Genomic DNA, 17278 nt, shown 5'->3' with positions numbered 1-17278 from the left:
ATAGACGAGAAACACTGTCTGAAGGCACAGTCTTGTTCACTGATTGGACCTGATTGACTATAAACGAGTTAAACAACTGAAACAAATCGAAACCAAACAAGTTCACTGCAGAAGAAGAACAAAGGATGTACAATGACACAAGTTTTGTTTGTCCCTTGTATGTTGCAAGAAGGCTGCTCTGTCCGAACACAGGGATCGCATGTCCTAAATAACTACTTATCATTTGCGGCACGCAACGGAGGTGTGCCCGGCTGTTTGTACGTGTCGTGATTGACCAATGAAACTGCAGCTCCGGTATCGAGCTGGAATGGTGTCACTTTGCTGTGAATGTCCCAGTCGACAAAAAGTTTATTGTCCTGCTGACGACAAGAGCGACTGTCTCGTGCAACATGAACCGACACTGGTACAGAATCACTTGCGACTTGACAGGATTTCCGGCGATGTCGACGCACACTATTTGTGGGACGAACACAGTCAGTATTAGAGAGAGTGGCACTGGGCGGAGTGGAATGAACTACATGAATTTCCATGGGCGAAGGTTCACGAACCGGAGTATCCTTGGTTCAATTCCGATTCCGGCGCAAAGCAAAGGGCCTGGAATGTTTGTGAGTGTCCAATCTGAGGTTTTTCTGGCAAACACTTTGAACATGGCCTTTTTTATCACAGAAAAAGCAAATAGCTTGGCGTGATGGGCAATTCTCACGCGAATGTCTAGTAGCACATCGCGGGCATGATTTCATCACTGCATTTGCTTGCTTCCGCGGCACACCTGGCTGAGAGCTTGGCGGCAGCTGCGCGGACGGGCGCAAGGGCTGTTTACTGTTCCTTGCAGCGCGCCCGGCGAGCCGGGTAACGTGACACATGGCCGGTGAAGTTTCAAATGATTCCTGAGCAAAGTCAAGTGTGTCCTGACGATCCAATATGTCCATCACTTGTTAAAGGGAGGGATTGACTAGTTTCAAAATCTGTTCTCTTATACGAACATCAGACACGTTCTGTGAAATTGCATCACATACCATAGTATCTGAATAAGGGAGTCCACATTCACACTCAAAAGCACAATCCCTAGTAAGGCCTTGCAGGGTTGCAACCCACTCCCGATTAGTTTGACTGGCCATACGTTTTGTACGAAAGACGGTATTCCTTTTCGCAACTACATTGACTGATTCTTTGCAATATGCATCTAATGCAGACAAAATTTCGTCGTAGGACAGAGTTGCTATGTCGCGTCGGGGAAATGATTTCACTATCACACGGTACGTCTGGACGCCTACGGATGCTAACAAAAAGGCTGCCACTCGTTACCTTGAATTCTGTAGGCGGCGAGATGGAATCCAAATTGACGTGACCACTCCGTCCAGCTTTCCAGTGCAGCATCAAAAGGACGAAAAGTTGGTGCAACAGCGTGTTGTGGCTGCGGTAGCGGTGGAGCGGCGGCTGCCGCATAGTTTTGCATTGCACGTTGACCCTGGACGAGCTGTCCAAGTGCATCCAGTAAGGCCTGCGTCTGCTGGTTCTGAAAGCGATAAAATTCGGACAGTACATCTGGAGATTGTGGCGAAATCATGACACAAGTAAATCAGAGCAATATCAATACGAGCCGGCCGAAGTGGCCGTGTGGTTAAAGGCGCTGCAGTCTGGAACCGCAAGACCGCTACGGTCGCAGGTTCGAATCCTGCCTCGGGCATGGATGTTTGTGATGTCCTTAGGTTAGTTAGGTTTAACTAGTTCTAAGTTCTAGGGGACTAATGACCTCAGCAGTTGAGTCCCATAGTGCTCAGAGCCAATATCAATACGAACGCAAAATCCTCATCGCCAACTGTTGTGGACTGGCAAGACAGCCAATCAACTACGACAGGTAGCCGAAAGGCACGCGTTTAAGCTCACGCAGGATGGCGTGAGGTCTGGAACAGGACAAGGTCTTTATAGTAGCAAAAATAGTACGTAGCTTCTGGTATACTTAACTTTAATCCATAATTGGTGAACATCGGTCTGACGGTACATGCATCACAAGATAAATAGCAATTGATAATGGCGCCTTGCTAGGTCGTAGCAAATGACGTAGCTGAAGGCTATCCTAACTATCGTCTTGGCAAATGAGAGCGTAATTTGTCAGTGAATCATCGCTAGCAAAGTCGGCTGTACAAGTGGGGTGAGTGCTAGGAAGTCTCTCTAGACCTGCCGTGTGGCGGCGCTCGGTCTGCAATCACTGATAGTGGCGACACGCGGTTCCGACGTATACTACCGCACCGCGGCCGATTTAAAGGCTACCACCTAGCAAGTGTGGTGTCTGGCGGTGACACCACACTTAGGTTGGTTAGGTTTAATTAGTTCTAAGTTCTAGGCGACTGATGACCTCAGAAGTTAAGTCGCATAGTGCTCAGAGCCATTTGAACCTTTTGAACCTTTTATACCATGGAAGTTGTTGCGTCATGTCTTAACAAATGTCATATCATACTCTCCCTTCCACATTTCACTGTTTTGCAAAAATGATTCCCTGATCGATTTTGCGGAGAACCTTCTAATGCATTACCTTATCCATCTACCTAATTTTCAACATTATCCTTTAACCCCAGATCACAAGTGCTTCATTTCTCTTCTTTTCTGGTTTTATCCCAGTCCATGTTTCACTACCATTCAATACTGTGCTACAAACGAAAATTCACAGAGATGTTTCCTCAAGATAAGGACAATGTTTTATATTACTAGACCTCTATGGGCTAGAAATACCCTTTTTTCAAAGTGCTATTCTCCTTTTTCTGTCTACCTTGCTCGTGGGTTATCTTTCTGCCTAGGTATCGGAATTCCTTACCTTATCTACTTTGCGTTCACCAATCTTGGAGTAACTCACTGTTCTTATTTCTGCTACTTCTCATTACTCTCGTATTTCTTCGATTTAGTCTCAGACCATACAGTGCACTCATTAGACTGCTCATTCCATTCAGGAAATCCTGAAATTTTCTTCATTTTCACTGAGGATAGTAATGCCATGAGCGAATCCTATCACCGATATCTTTGCTCCTTGAATTTTAATCCCACTCTTGAACCTTTCTTTCATTTCCGTCATTGCTTCTCAGACTTATATATCGGATAATGGGGGTTAAAGACTGCATCCCTGTCTTACACCCTTTTTAATACCAGCACTTCGATCTAGGTCTTCCAGCCTTTTAGATCCTTCTTGTCTCTTGTACGCATTGTACTACCCGTCTTTACCTATAGCGTACCCAGGTTGTCGAACGTTCATCCAGGTCGCCAAATCCTATGAACGTGTCTTGGTTTTCCCTTAGTTTTGCTTCCATTATTAATGATAATTGCGTGTCTGGTATCTTCCCCTTTCCTAAAGTCAAAGTGATCGTCATCTCACACCACTTACATTTTATTTCTTATTCGTCTGTCTGCTCAGCAGTTTGAATGAATGAGGTGTCGCGCTGATTGTGGGATGATTCTCGCACTTGTCGGCTCTTGCAGTCTTCGAAATTGTTTGAATGATCTTTCCCAAATGTCAGATGGTTTATCGTCAGATTGACACATTCTAGACACCAACATGAATAGTCGTTTGGCGGCACCGTCCCAATGATTTAGGAAATTCTGATGGAATGTTATCTATCCCTTGTGCGTTATTCGATTTTAGGGTTTCCATAGCTATTTCTGATTCTAATTCTCTCTTCTCTATCGATTCTGTTTCTTCTTCTAACATGTCTTGAGACCAGTCCCTCCACCCCCACCCCCATTTAGGCCTTCAGCATACTCTTTACACCTACCAGCTCTCTCCTGTAAATTTAACTTTTTATTCCCATTGCACACTTAATCTTATATCCTTTGATTTTAATGTCACCAAAGCACTGAATGTATTGCAGAATTACATCTTGTACTCGTATAGCTCCACAAGTCATTATACAAGCAAGTGTGATTATTTCGTGTTATTTGTAAAATGCATCATTTATGTTTATATATATCTAATAGCTTTGAGCTGTAACACATGGAATTCAAAGACTTAATGCATAGTATGATAGAGAAAGAGAACGTAGTGTGGGTGAGTATGTGTGTGTGCTAGAGTTACCCTTGTGTATGATACAAAGTGAATGCATACAGCATTTTTATAGAAAATTTATTTAGTGACGGAAAATGGTGCTACTCGCCTTCTGCCAGGCAATAATAATAATAGAATTATATTTCCTTCCCCTCCACGCTCCGAGCGGATTATACAGAATGTTTTGTGAGTTAATGAGCGAATGTAACGATGGATTTCGTTTGTGTACACAATGCCTGATGGTTATTAATTGTTTGTAGCTGAGTTATACGAATGTCAAATATGTCATTTACGTGGCAACATCCATTATTAGAAAAGTTCTCACAGTTTCTTAGATTGACTCTCGAATAGGCACAACATTCGTTTTGCTGTTCTCCTCTGTTACGGACAGTAGTATTTCCAGTATACGCCTATTAAAGAAGTGCCCAGTATCGGTAAATCTTTTCGCTTTCGTTGCTTATAAAAGATGCAAACGGAGCATTGTTATTTTTCGTCAGTGTAGCGTAAAAATATCGCAATATGAGTAAAGAATTTTCTCTTTTAGCGGATGCAAACATCCAGATTTCGGCTGCTATGTGTACACGATATCGCCTAACTAAACTGTGTCAAACGTTCTCCGCGTCTGAGTGAAACTTTAATTTCTTTGTTTCATTATGCACACATTCCACGTCTCTTAGCACTGAAATGCATAATTACGACTGAGCGTCAGTGTTATGCCGCTTGTGGGAATGTAATAAAATAGAACAGTTCAATAGATTCATGTGGCTATTGAAATCTGGCTTCGCAGGACAGAGCGGATCAGATTGTCGAAAGAGGTCAAGGTCAATTACCGTTAGTTATACAAGAACACACACTCATCTTTATTGCTCATACCATTGCACAACTTTCTCCTTGAAACAACAAGGGTCAGTTCACGGCAGAGGGCCCAAATAACTTCTCCAGAATAAGTTTGAATGACTGCTTTTAAACCTTCAGGATTTAATGTAACGGCTGAAGGCCTTACTTAAGCAAAATTACAATATCTTCTCGGCTAAAGGCCGAAATAATATTTCAGATCAGCTAAGGAATTCTTTAAAAGCCAATCATTTACAAATTTATAAAACTTCAAGTTAATTCTTCAGCTGAAGGTCCAATAAAACAAAAATCCTTATATAATAACAGAGAGGCTTTAAAGATAAGCTTTTACAGAGTACAACAGAAAAACATCTTAAGAAAACTTGAAGTATCTTATCGAATCAACGCCCAAAAATGTCAAAAATAAATAAAGACAACGTTAAGACAAGCATTTACAGAACACGGCTGAAGGCTGTTTCAAGAATTCAAGATAATCAGAGGGAAAACTTACAGACAGGGATTTACATACTAAAGCCATAGATTCTGAAACAAACTCGGCTGAAGGCCTAAATACAGAGCTACAAGAATTGTAACTGAAACACGGCTGAAGCCCTAATCTTGAAGTTGTTATGAAGTTCGGCTGAAGGCCATATACAAAACATAAAAGACACAATATAAATACACGGCTGATGGCCTGCCACAGTACCTGCGACCAAAGAAAATGCCAATTACAAACAACAAACAGTTGTGCTTAGATGTTTTCCAAGGGTCGGTGTGGGGAGGATGCTCTAACCACAGTTTAGGTGAGACGGACAGCCAAGCATAACACTAAACAATCGGGTCGCAGCTGACGCCTAATCAATTCCGTTCCACCTGACCAACAGCACGACAACGTAAAGTACCAGCAAAGACGAGGATCAAATGGCTCTGAGCACTATGGGACTTATCATCTTAGGTCATCAGTCCCCTAGAACTTAGAACTACTTAAACCTAACTAACCTAAGGACAGCACACAACACCCAGCCATCACGAGGCAGAGAAAATCCCTGACCCCGCCGGGAATCGAACCCGGGAAAGACGAGGATCGCAGCAGCATTATTTCTTAAGAATTGGCGTATAAACACGGTCATGCCACAACAAACATTTAAAGAGAAAAGGAGAACAACACCAAGCTGTCGAACTACACGCCGTGCCGGATAGCATCAACATGGCGAGGAAAACACACTGCCACAAAACTACGCTAACGACCAGGTCAGGTAACCGGATGTTAGTGGCCACAAGACAGAAGAGACCTCTGGTGCACCTCACTGATAAATTATAATCATTTCAAAGATTAAACACCACACAGGGCTACAAAATCTTGCCGACTCCAACACACCATCACGTTGCTGCTTGCAATGGGACAATTCAGGATGCAACAGCCAGAAATGAACGAAGAGATGCCACAGCGGTTGAGCTTTCATGACCGGCTCACTGATTACTCAACTCCAGTATGCAAGTGCAGTGGGCGACGAACTTAGCCGTTCTCGCGGATAGTTCCACACAACTCCAATCGTGCGTGCATGCCACCAGCGGCCCTGGCCTGATCACAAGCCACAGAGCCTTCCGCGCTGCTCCACCACCATCACCGATCAACTCCACACACACCATGACACGGAAATGTAACTGCCACGCCAAAGAAGTTACAGCAGTACTAGTATCGATAAACGCTGCTGCTACCACTGACGGAGACAAGTGAACAACGCGTTCAGATAGTAAATGAGGGAGGAATAAGACGCCACTCGATAGTGACAAAATGCCCAAAAGGAAAAACGGCATTAACGCAAGCCGGCTATGGCTTAACCTCCCCCCCCCCCCCCCTCAAAAACCAACCTTGGGGGGGGGGGGGGGCGGGGGGTTAACTCCACACACCGATTAACCAAATTTAACTTGGCTAAGGTGGACCCCGTACTGTTTACCGGTGCGGTTATCCTTAATCAGCAGGTTCACCGGGTCCTAAATACGCACAATAGTGCAAGGCCCCAAACAACGGGGAGTGAATTTACTAAGATTTCCAACACACCCCTGTCTCTCGGGAAAATTATGGACGTAGACCTGATCTCCTGGCCTTCCCCTAAAAGCTTGCCGATTTCGATTATGAAGCTGAACTTATTTATTATGGGCCTTGAGCATATTACACCTGGCATGATTCCAGATTTCCCTGACGACTTGAGGGCTGAAATCCGCCGGAATCAAATCTAGAATTCCCCCCAAGTTCGAAAGAGGGGAATTGACAAGATAGGCAAGAATCAAGGAGGCTGGAGTGGCTTTTAAGGTCTCATGGTTGGCGGTACTGAAGGCAAAACTAAGCCAAGGCCAATTAGAGACCCACTTACTAGGCGTCTTCTGATGTAAATAATCAAAGCGGATTTAAGATTTCGATTGACCCTCTCCGCAAAGGATCCCTGTGAATAATACGGCGTACATTCCGAAAACAGAAGGCCTTGAAGAGATCCGAAAGAAAGGTGGGCGCATTCTAAACATTCTGCATGGTGTCTGTTTGTTCTATATCGTGTCTCCCTACCACTTTCTCGCAACGACGCTCTGAGCGTGTTTTTTAGGGAATTGACTAGTTTGAACCTGGGACCTGTTGCTGGTAAGGAGACGCCAGACCACACATGACATGTAGAATTCAGAAGAGTTCAGTGAGACTAGCAATGATATAACCAAATACTTAATTATTTAAGTGTCAGCTCCACTGCACTCCCTGTAAAAGAATCTTAATACTAAGTAAATTTAGTGGTAGGGGTTCAAGGCTTTCCTATTTTTAGTTAGCTGTTAAAATAACGTCGACAAAGCAGTTAACTTTACCATTGGAAATTTTATTCTACTCCAAAACATCGTTTATAAATTGCACTATTGATTAAAGGAAATGATTAATACAGGATGGTAAAAACCAACTGCGTTCAACAAAAATGTGAACGAATATTCCCTGAATGGGTTTCCAAGTTCTACAATGGATTGAAGGATGACCTATACCATATCACATATATAATCTAGGTTTAAATTAAGTTTCACAAAAGAGAAAACTATCAAAATGGTCTACAGTGACCATCAATTATCTTTAATTACTTATCTAACTTGTCGTAAATAACAGTGGCTGATGTGGCTTCTCAATAACTATATAACAGAAAAATCAGCGCGTTTCAGATTTTTACTTCAAGTGGCAAATGTGAACACCATGAGCTTTAATTGACGATCTACACTAGTATTACCCAAAAGGGGGGTGTAACAGATGAGACTTCTGCAGTTCTGAGTGAAGCTTTATGCGCTGTTATGCGGCATCGCGTGCGTTTATTATCTTGTCGGTGTTCGTCAGGGGGCGGCGGCCACCGCAGCTCCGCTCACCTCGCCGTCTCTGAAGCAACTCTCTTCTACGTTCTCCTTACTACAATTTACCGAAGTTGATTTAGAAAAATCTATCTGGCTGTGTTTTCATCTGACCAATCAGGGTCTCAATGTTAACCTTAAGCTCCACCTACAAAAATTCTGTCTGTCCAATGAGAAACGTTATACTTTTCGTGGTGGGGCAATGTTTTTAAAGTTTGCAACGTAACAGAGAAGCGAAAAAGTCTCACGCTTTAACTTGCAGCTGGTGTGGTCATTTTAGCGTTATCGTAAGATCTATACTGTTCTTCTGGAGGGCTTTATCTTTTAACATGGGCTGGGGGGTGGTCCTAACGTAACAGAGACGCGAAAAAGTATCACGCTTAAACTTGCGGGTGGTGTAGCCCTTTTTGTGTTATCGTAAGATCTATACTGTTCTTCTGGAGGGCTCTAGCTTTTAACATGGTCTGGGGGTGGTCCTAACGTAACAGAGACGCGAGAAAGTCTCACACTAAAAACTTGCAGGTGGTGTGGTCGTAGCGGCAGGTGGTGTGGTCGTAGCGGTTAGCTGGCGACGTGGGTGTCCGTCCCTTATCGTAGGACCTTCTCGCTTAACACGGTTCTGCTCTCGGCTTCTGATCTCGTTTCTCCCCTCGGAACTGCACCTATCTCACGGTGGGAAGGTATGACATGCATTTAGGCATTCTTGTGTTAGTCTTTGGTATTCCATTTGCTCACTCGTTACTCGTATTACTTTGGTTACTTTAATGTCACGATTTATTCGGAGCTATGTGACATACTACTGGATTTGCTTATCATGTCAGGGTTTTCATGGAAGGTGTTGGATATGCCTGAAACCTTACAGCATTGTCACTGCCTATTTATTTTGGTGGGTCAAAATCCACTGAATAGTTAAGTGCGAGGTAGTAGTGGTGTAATTCACGTTACAGCTCGGAAGGAGCCAGGTAAATCCTGAAAACGCATCGAGAACAGCGAATACGTACCGATTACCCCTCTTAGTACGAGGAAAGGGCCCTACATAATTGATATAGAGTTTTGAAAGGACAGGTTTCACGCTCGGAACTCAACAGACCCTGTTGAAGAGAATTCTTAGGTTTGGCCACATTACACATGCTATACCGAGAAACCATCTCTCTTATGTCACGGTCCATGGAGGGCCAGGTCAGATGCTTTTTAATTTTTTTCCGGGTGTTATAAGTTCCAAGGGTCCACCTACCAATGAATCATGAAAATAAAGGAAAAACGGGCGCATCAGAACTAATGGCAAACAGATTTTAAATTGTCTAGCACATCCCACTTTCAACGCAAAATGCCCTGCTTGATAACGTACACATCCGACTGTTCCCCAGCCAAGAGGCTGCCCAAGCAGGATGCCCAAGCAGGATCCTGGTCCTGATGTTGAGCAACATCATCGAATACAAGGGGAGTCTCACTTAATAAGCTACAACTGAGACTGCCTGCCTGTGCCTCCGCGATGTGCTCACTAGGTGTAGACTCAGTGAAATTGCGGCTGAGGACATCTGCCAGGACATTTTCAGTGACTTTCACATGTTCAAATTGTAAAGCAGAAATGCGCAGTGCATACCTGGCAATACAGCCAGTCTTAAATGGCCTAGCTAACTTCCAACTCAACGCCTGATTGTCGGTTTCTAGCTGAAAAACCCGATGCTGAAAGTAGAAGAGGTACTTCTCCAGTTAGAACAAAAGAGGCAACGCCACGGACTCGTAGACGTAATATTTGAGTTGGGGACATGTTAACCGATGAGACGCGTAGGCGTATGGCTACCTCTGACCCTCGAACGCCTGGAGGAGTATAGCTGAAATACCGGCATTAGATGCGTCAGTTTGGACAGTAAACTTTTTATTAAAGTCCGGTACTCCGAGAATGGAAGGGTTGGCTATAGCTGTCTGAATGTGCTCAAACGCGGCCTCCTGGGCGGGTCCCCAGTGCATTGAAAACGCACTCCTTTCCGATACAATTCATTTAATGGGCCGACAACTGAGCAAAATTAGGGACAAAACGAATTAAATAGTTTGCCATGCCTATGAACCCAGAAATTCCACGTTTATCAGAGGGCGGAGGCAGCGCTCGTAATGCTTTAGTTCGCTCCTGGTCGAAGTCCCGAAAAGTATTAGCCAACAAACGAGTAAGAACGGCTGCACTGGCAGCCAAACCAAAGGGAACCCTTTTAAACTCAAACAGATTCCAATCTGTAGAAAATGAAGTAGCATGTTTACATCACTCAGCTAACTGAATCTGATAATAGGCTTGGTTCAAATCAAGAACAGTAAACCTATTAGCACCAGCAAGTCACGTAAAGGAATTATGAAGATCAGGTACAGGAACAAACTCTAAGAGAAGCTTAGCATTCAGGTGTCGGTAGTCAACAACAAGCCTGAAATCTCGCCCATGATCTTTAGGGACAAGGAATGTGGGTGAAGCATAGGCAGATGTCGAAGGCCTAATAACCCCTTGCTCAAGAATTTTGGATACTTTGGATCTCAGTATCTTCATCTTAGGGTGTGGGGGGCGATATGGGGACTGCCTAACAGGAATATCGTCAGATAGACGGATATGATAATTAAGAACATTAGTAATCTCCAGCCTATCACGAAGAAACTCCGGGAACCTCTGCAGAAAATTATGTAACAGGCCTGATGTGGCGAGAGACGGGCAAGATCGAACTCATAAGGCACAGCCTCAACTGGCAGGATGCCGTCATGTCGATGCACAGAACGTTTAGCATATTCACAAAAACCAAACCGCTCCGGGGGAGCAAACTTAATGAAGAAGGTGTGTCCAAAATAATCCTAGACTAACCCAGCTTGATCGATGAAATCACACCCCAAAACTAAATCGACCGGCAACTTCTTGACCAAGACTAATGCTAAAGGCCAGGAAAAATCGCCAACCGATACACTCCCTCGGACGCAACCATGCAAAGGCAACACATGGCCATTGGCCACCCAACATCTCTGAACCGGAGAAGGGACCGACCGAAATTTCGTAAGATGTCCAAATTCAAAATGTTCAAATGTGTGTGAAATCTTATGGGACTTATCTGCTAAGGTCGTCAGTCCTTAAGCTTACGCACTACTTTACCTAAATTATTGTAAGGACAAACAACCCGTACCCGAGGGAGGACTCGAACCTCCACCGGGATCAGCCGCACAGTGCATGACTGCAGCGCCTCAGACCGCTCGGCTAATTCCGCGCGGCCCCAAATTCAAGAAACCATTGGAAACCTAATAGTGAAAGGGAGCTACCAGAATCCAAAAGCGAGCAAATGGGTACCCCATCTACTCGAGAACAAATATAAGGCAAGCGCGGTGATGAGGGAGCGACAACACGGGTACAACAAGGTTTTAAAGGCTCGATCCCGAGGTCGCTGGCCAGCCTTGCGACTCTTATTGGCTCTAGGCGCGCAAGGTTGAACGCAAGAGTGTACCAAATGAGCCGTGCTACTGTATCTGAAGCACCGCCGGGGTTCCCTGTCAACGACCGCAGCCGATTTAGTCAATTCGGAATCTCCCTTGACAATGCCCGTGGCCTGACCCTCAACATCACGACAGACGTTGTCCGCAAACGGCAGCGCAGATATCGCTATAACAGCGGCACGGAGCTCTTCCCAGATTGAAGGACAAAGAGCGACTTGTCCGCCTCCCGCATTCCCCTAAGAACAATAGACACCAATTCTCGTTCTGGCAAATCCATCAACAAGGGCAAGCAGGCCGTCTGAACTCTGTCGATATACTGATGTAATTGCTCTTTATCCTGCTGCGCCTTCCAGATGTAACGAAACTCAAGCTGTTTCCAAACTCCGGTGGTCGATCTCTGCCTAATGGCGAGCTCCCTCAATTACTGTGAGGAGAACCCTTCCGTCATGGCTCGGGACAGGAGGTACCGCAACTCACCTCTAGCTAACGGATACACATTGACAAAACTACTTGGCGCGGCACACGAAAGGCAGCAGCATATTCTTCAGCCCTCCTGCCATGAAATTCCAGACGTCTAAGCTTAAACTACAACGCATTGACCAAAGACCCCCAACTCGAAGGTTAATTTCTTATCATGATCTTCCATACCCAACAAAGCCAAATCCGCTATCTGATTGTTTAAATGCGATAACTGTGCCCTCACCCTATCCAATTGACTGTTACTAGGTCGAGTGTCTACCAAAACACCAGTGGTATCCTCAAGACCCTAACCACCTTAAACAAATACTCCGAGGTTGCTTCTGTCTCACCCACCACCACAGGTGTAACGTTAACCGGGTGGGGAACGGTAGCACGCAAGCGGCCCTCTAAGTCCCGTTCACTGCCCTCTGTAGGCTGACGCCTCATCGCCAACTCATAAACAAGGTGGTCCTTCCTCAACAGGCCCATCCCCGGACACTGCCTGACCACCATTTAATACGTCACCTGAAACAATGAACAACCAAAACAATATTGTGCAACACTGACAGAAATACAATTCCAAGTAACAGTAACTGACATGGGAGTGTCACAAACGTAACCACCCTCTGATATCAGTTGAAATCTGGTTTCACAGGACAGAGCGGATCAAGTTGTGGAAAGGGGCCAAGGTCAGTTACTGTTAGTTATACAAGAACACACACAAAATTATTGCTCAAACCAATGCATAGTTTACTCCTTAAAACAACAAGGTTCAATTCACGACTGAGGGCCCAAGTAACTTCTAAGTTTGAATGATTGCTTCTAAAACACCAGGATTTAAAGTAACGGGTGAAGGCCTTACTTAAGCAAAATTACAATATCTTCTCGGCTAAAGGCCGAAATAATATTTCAGATCAGCTAAGGAATTCTTTAAAAGCCAGGCATTTACAAATTCCGGCTAAAGGTCAATTTAAGGAAAATTCGAATAAATTCTTCGGCTGAAGGCCCAATAATAAACATTCTTTACATAATAAAAGAGACGGTTTAAAGATATGCTTTTACAGTTTACACAGCACAACATCTTAATACAACTTCAAGTACAACAGAAAAATATCTTAAAGGAACTTGAAGTATGTCGTCGGATCTAGGCCCAAACAATTACTCAAGAAATAAAGACAACCTTAAGACAAGCATTTACATAACACGGCCGAAGGCCGTTTCAAGAATTCAAAATAATCAGAGGGACACCTTACAGACATTGATTTACATATTAAAGCCACAGATTCTGAAACGAACTCGGCTGAAAGCCTAAATACAGAGCAACAAGTATTTTAAATGAAACACGGCTGAAGGCCTAATCTTGAAGCTGTTATGAACTTCGGCTGAGGACCATATACTAAACATAAGACACACAACATTAAGACACTGCTGAAGGCCTGGCACAGTACCTGCGACCAAATAAAATAATAATCACAAACAACAAACAGGGGAGCTCAGAATTGTTCCAAGGGTCGGCCTGGGGAGGAAACTCTAACCCAGTTTAGGTGAGACAGACAGCCAAGCGTAACACTAAACACTCGGCTTGCAGCACGACCTACGGACAGCTGATGAACCAACGAATCGACGAATCAATTCCGTTCCACCCGGCCAACAGCACGACAACCAAAAGTACCTGCAAAGACGGGGTTCACAGCAAGATTATGTTTGATAATTGGCGTATAAACACAGTCAAGGCACAATAAACATTTAAAGGGAAGCTGTCGAACTACACGCCGTGCCAGAGGGCATCAACACAGTGAGGAATACACACTGCCACAAAACTATGCTAACGACCAGGGCAAGTAACTGGAAGAGACTTCCTCGCTGCTCCGCCGCAACCGACCAATTCCACATACACCGTGACACGGAAATGTAAGTGCCACACCAAAGAAGCTATAGCAGTACTACTATCGATAAAGGCAGCTGCTACCACTGACGGAGGCAAGTGAAGAATTCGCTCGCATAGTAACTGAGGGAGGAATAAGACGCCACTCGCTGGTGACGAAATGCCTAAAAGGAAAAACGCATCAACGCGAGCCGACCGGTTCATGTGCATGTCAAGGAGAATAAAATTGGAGACAAGGTTTCCAGGAGCTACGAAAAGTTGTCCACTTGACACTTGCTATTTCATTGTACACCATTTGCGAGGCTAATTTATTTCCTGGAGATTCAGCTTCGACAAAAAATGACATTTCATTTTTGTTCCTTTCAATTAGTCTTTGGCAAATGGAATCGCCGTAAAAACGAAACAGAGGGGCACGACGAAATGTAAAGTTGTTTTTCCATTTCTGGCTTCCTAACTTTACAGTCATCATTTGGTCAACTGAATTCTCCATTGTACCACGACTCGCTGAAAAGCAATGCCTCAAAATTTTTATGTGAAAGTTGTTAAAGCTTTTTAAATAAAACAAACGTTGTTAAATTTCCTCGTATTTATTATTTATGTGTACACAGTACGTTGTGTCAATCTGATTTTCAGCTGTTTCCATAACCTTAATAACACCTTCGAGGACTTCACTTTGACAGTGATGAAGCGGTGTAAGAAGAGATGAGGTTGCGGCTTCGTCAACAGTCAAACACTCCACAGTGACGGTGTTAAGAAACTGGTCTTTCGCTGAGACGAGGATGTTGGTCGCCACGGTGGCTAGCTTGAGACATAAGTATGCAGACATGAAGAATAAAGAAGTATAATGTTGATAATGTTTGCTTCATTTAAAATGCGTTAATAGTTATCACATCAAACATTCGGAGTCATAACTTTTCCGCGCACTCTCGTAAGTTACCGAATTTCCCAGATGATTAAGGGCCAGAGGATCACGTAAATAGATATATTTCATGGGAAAGAAGTCAACAAGAAGCTCGTTAGAGACAGAGCAGAAACACAGATTGTTTAAAGGATGGGGTAAGTAAATCGGCGGCGCCTTATCAAAGGAAACATTACGCCATTTGCTTGGAGCGATTTTGGGCAAAATCAGAAAAGTAGATGGATAACTTACATCCGCCTAATTACACTTGAGCTCCATCAGATAAAATTTTCTGTGGTAAATACCTACTTGTTTTGATCAACGAGGCTTTGTGGTCTCATTTTGGGGAAAAGTAACCCTTCAGGCGAAAATAAATCGCTACATTTTCGGCGTTTTTTTTAATTTTTTTAGATACTAACCAAAGCAGAGGTGACAGGTCTTTTTGAATGGCTACCATGTAACTTTGGCTGTGGGTATGCTGCATTTCCACTACAGCGCCTGTCCGTACCCCCATCACTGTGGATCTCCCCAAGCATGCCGTGAGGTCTACGCATCTAACGGCCATGGTATTATGGACGGTCTTTACCTGCCACGCTGGGTAGCTCCTTCAATTACAGACGCCGCGTAGTGCATCAGTACTTAGCATTTCACCAACATCAGTACTTCATGCTAATTATTTGACTTATGGATCAATTGGCTCTAAGCACTATGGTACTTAACATCTGAGGTCATCAGTCCCCTAGACTTAGAACTATGTAAACCTAACTAACCTAAAGACATCACACACATCCATGCCCGAGGCAGGATTCGAATCTGCGACCGTTGCGGTCGCGCGGTTCCTGACTGTAGCGCCTAGAAACACTCGGACACCCCAACCGGCTGCTATGTCCACATCAATGTTCTGCTAACATCTGTGAAGTGCACGGCGGAGGGTACGTCCTACAGTACTAACTACTGTGGCTATTCCTCCTTCCATTCACGTGAGGATCGTGGGAGGAATTATTGCTTAAATGCCGCTATGTGTACTGTAAGTAACCTGCTCTTCGAGAACCAATCAAAGCGAAAACACGGAGTTGTAACATATTTCAGGATTCATCGTGTACAGCTAGTTCTAGGAATTTTCTAAGTACTTTTGCGGTATAGTTTGCCTGTGTCATCAGGTGTCTGCCAATCTAGTTCTGTCAGCATCTTGGCGACACACTTTTTTGGATCAGGCAAACCCGTGACCATCCGTGCTGTCATTCTTTGTTTCCATTCCGTTGCCCAATATTCAAGCATGGCTCGAACGCGTGTTTCGTATACGGTATACTTTGTCTACTATATTTCCTCAGTATTCAATAATTAATTGCCGTCTACACCCAATTTACCAACGACAGAGATTATGATGGTTCCTTTTTGTTCGATCCCTAAGAATTGTTAGGCCCAGGTATTTGGATGAATTGACTGATACCAGCTATGACTCAGTTCTATTGTAGTCACTGAATACTAAATTCTTTTCGTTTTGTGGAGTGCACACTTTTACTTTCCTGACATTTAAAGCAAGGCTGCAATCTTTACACCACTTTGATATCTTGTCAGGTTATGACTGAATATTTGTACATCTTCTTTCAGATAGTACATCGTTATAGACAACCACATCATCTGCGAAAACTCTGAGGTTACTATTAATATCTTCTACAATACCACTAACATACAACGTGGACAGTAAGGTCCCCAACACCCATCCCTGAGGCACTCCCAAAGTTACTTCGGTCAACGACTCCCAATCCAGTACTTCACGTTGCATCATCTCATCCAAAAAATCCTCAGTCCAATAACAAATATAGCTTCATAACCAGTACGATGGTACTTTTGATAATAAGTGATAATGTCACAGTACGTAAGTGCTTTTTGGGAATCGAGGAATACTGCATCTAGTATGTCATATGAGAAAAATGCGAGGTGCTTTTCACATGAGCTACATTTTCGGAATCAATGCTCGCTGGTATGGAGGAGGTCGTCTTGTTCAAGTTACCTTATTACGTTTTTCAGAATACGTTTCAGATTCTACGAGAAACGGGTTTCAAGGATATAGATCGGCAGGTCTGAGAACCACTTTGCTACCCTATTTGTAGTCAGGTATGACCCGTGCTCTCTCCCTAGGATACCCTTTTGTCTTTGCGAGATCTGCAATAACTTATAATAAAAGACCAGCTAACTCAGCTGTAAACTCAGTACAGAAATTGACATTGAATCCATAAGGCCCTGGATCCTTGTTCAGTTTTAACGATTTCAGCTATACCTGAATGCTACTGATACTAATATCTGTTTCACTTATTTTCCTAGTGTACGAAAATAAAATTGTGAA

Source organism: Schistocerca serialis, chromosome 7, assembly GCF_023864345.2.
Source record: "Schistocerca serialis cubense isolate TAMUIC-IGC-003099 chromosome 7, iqSchSeri2.2, whole genome shotgun sequence".
Lineage (NCBI taxonomy): Eukaryota > Metazoa > Arthropoda > Insecta > Orthoptera > Acrididae > Schistocerca > Schistocerca serialis.
This window is presented reverse-complemented; position numbering follows the sequence as displayed.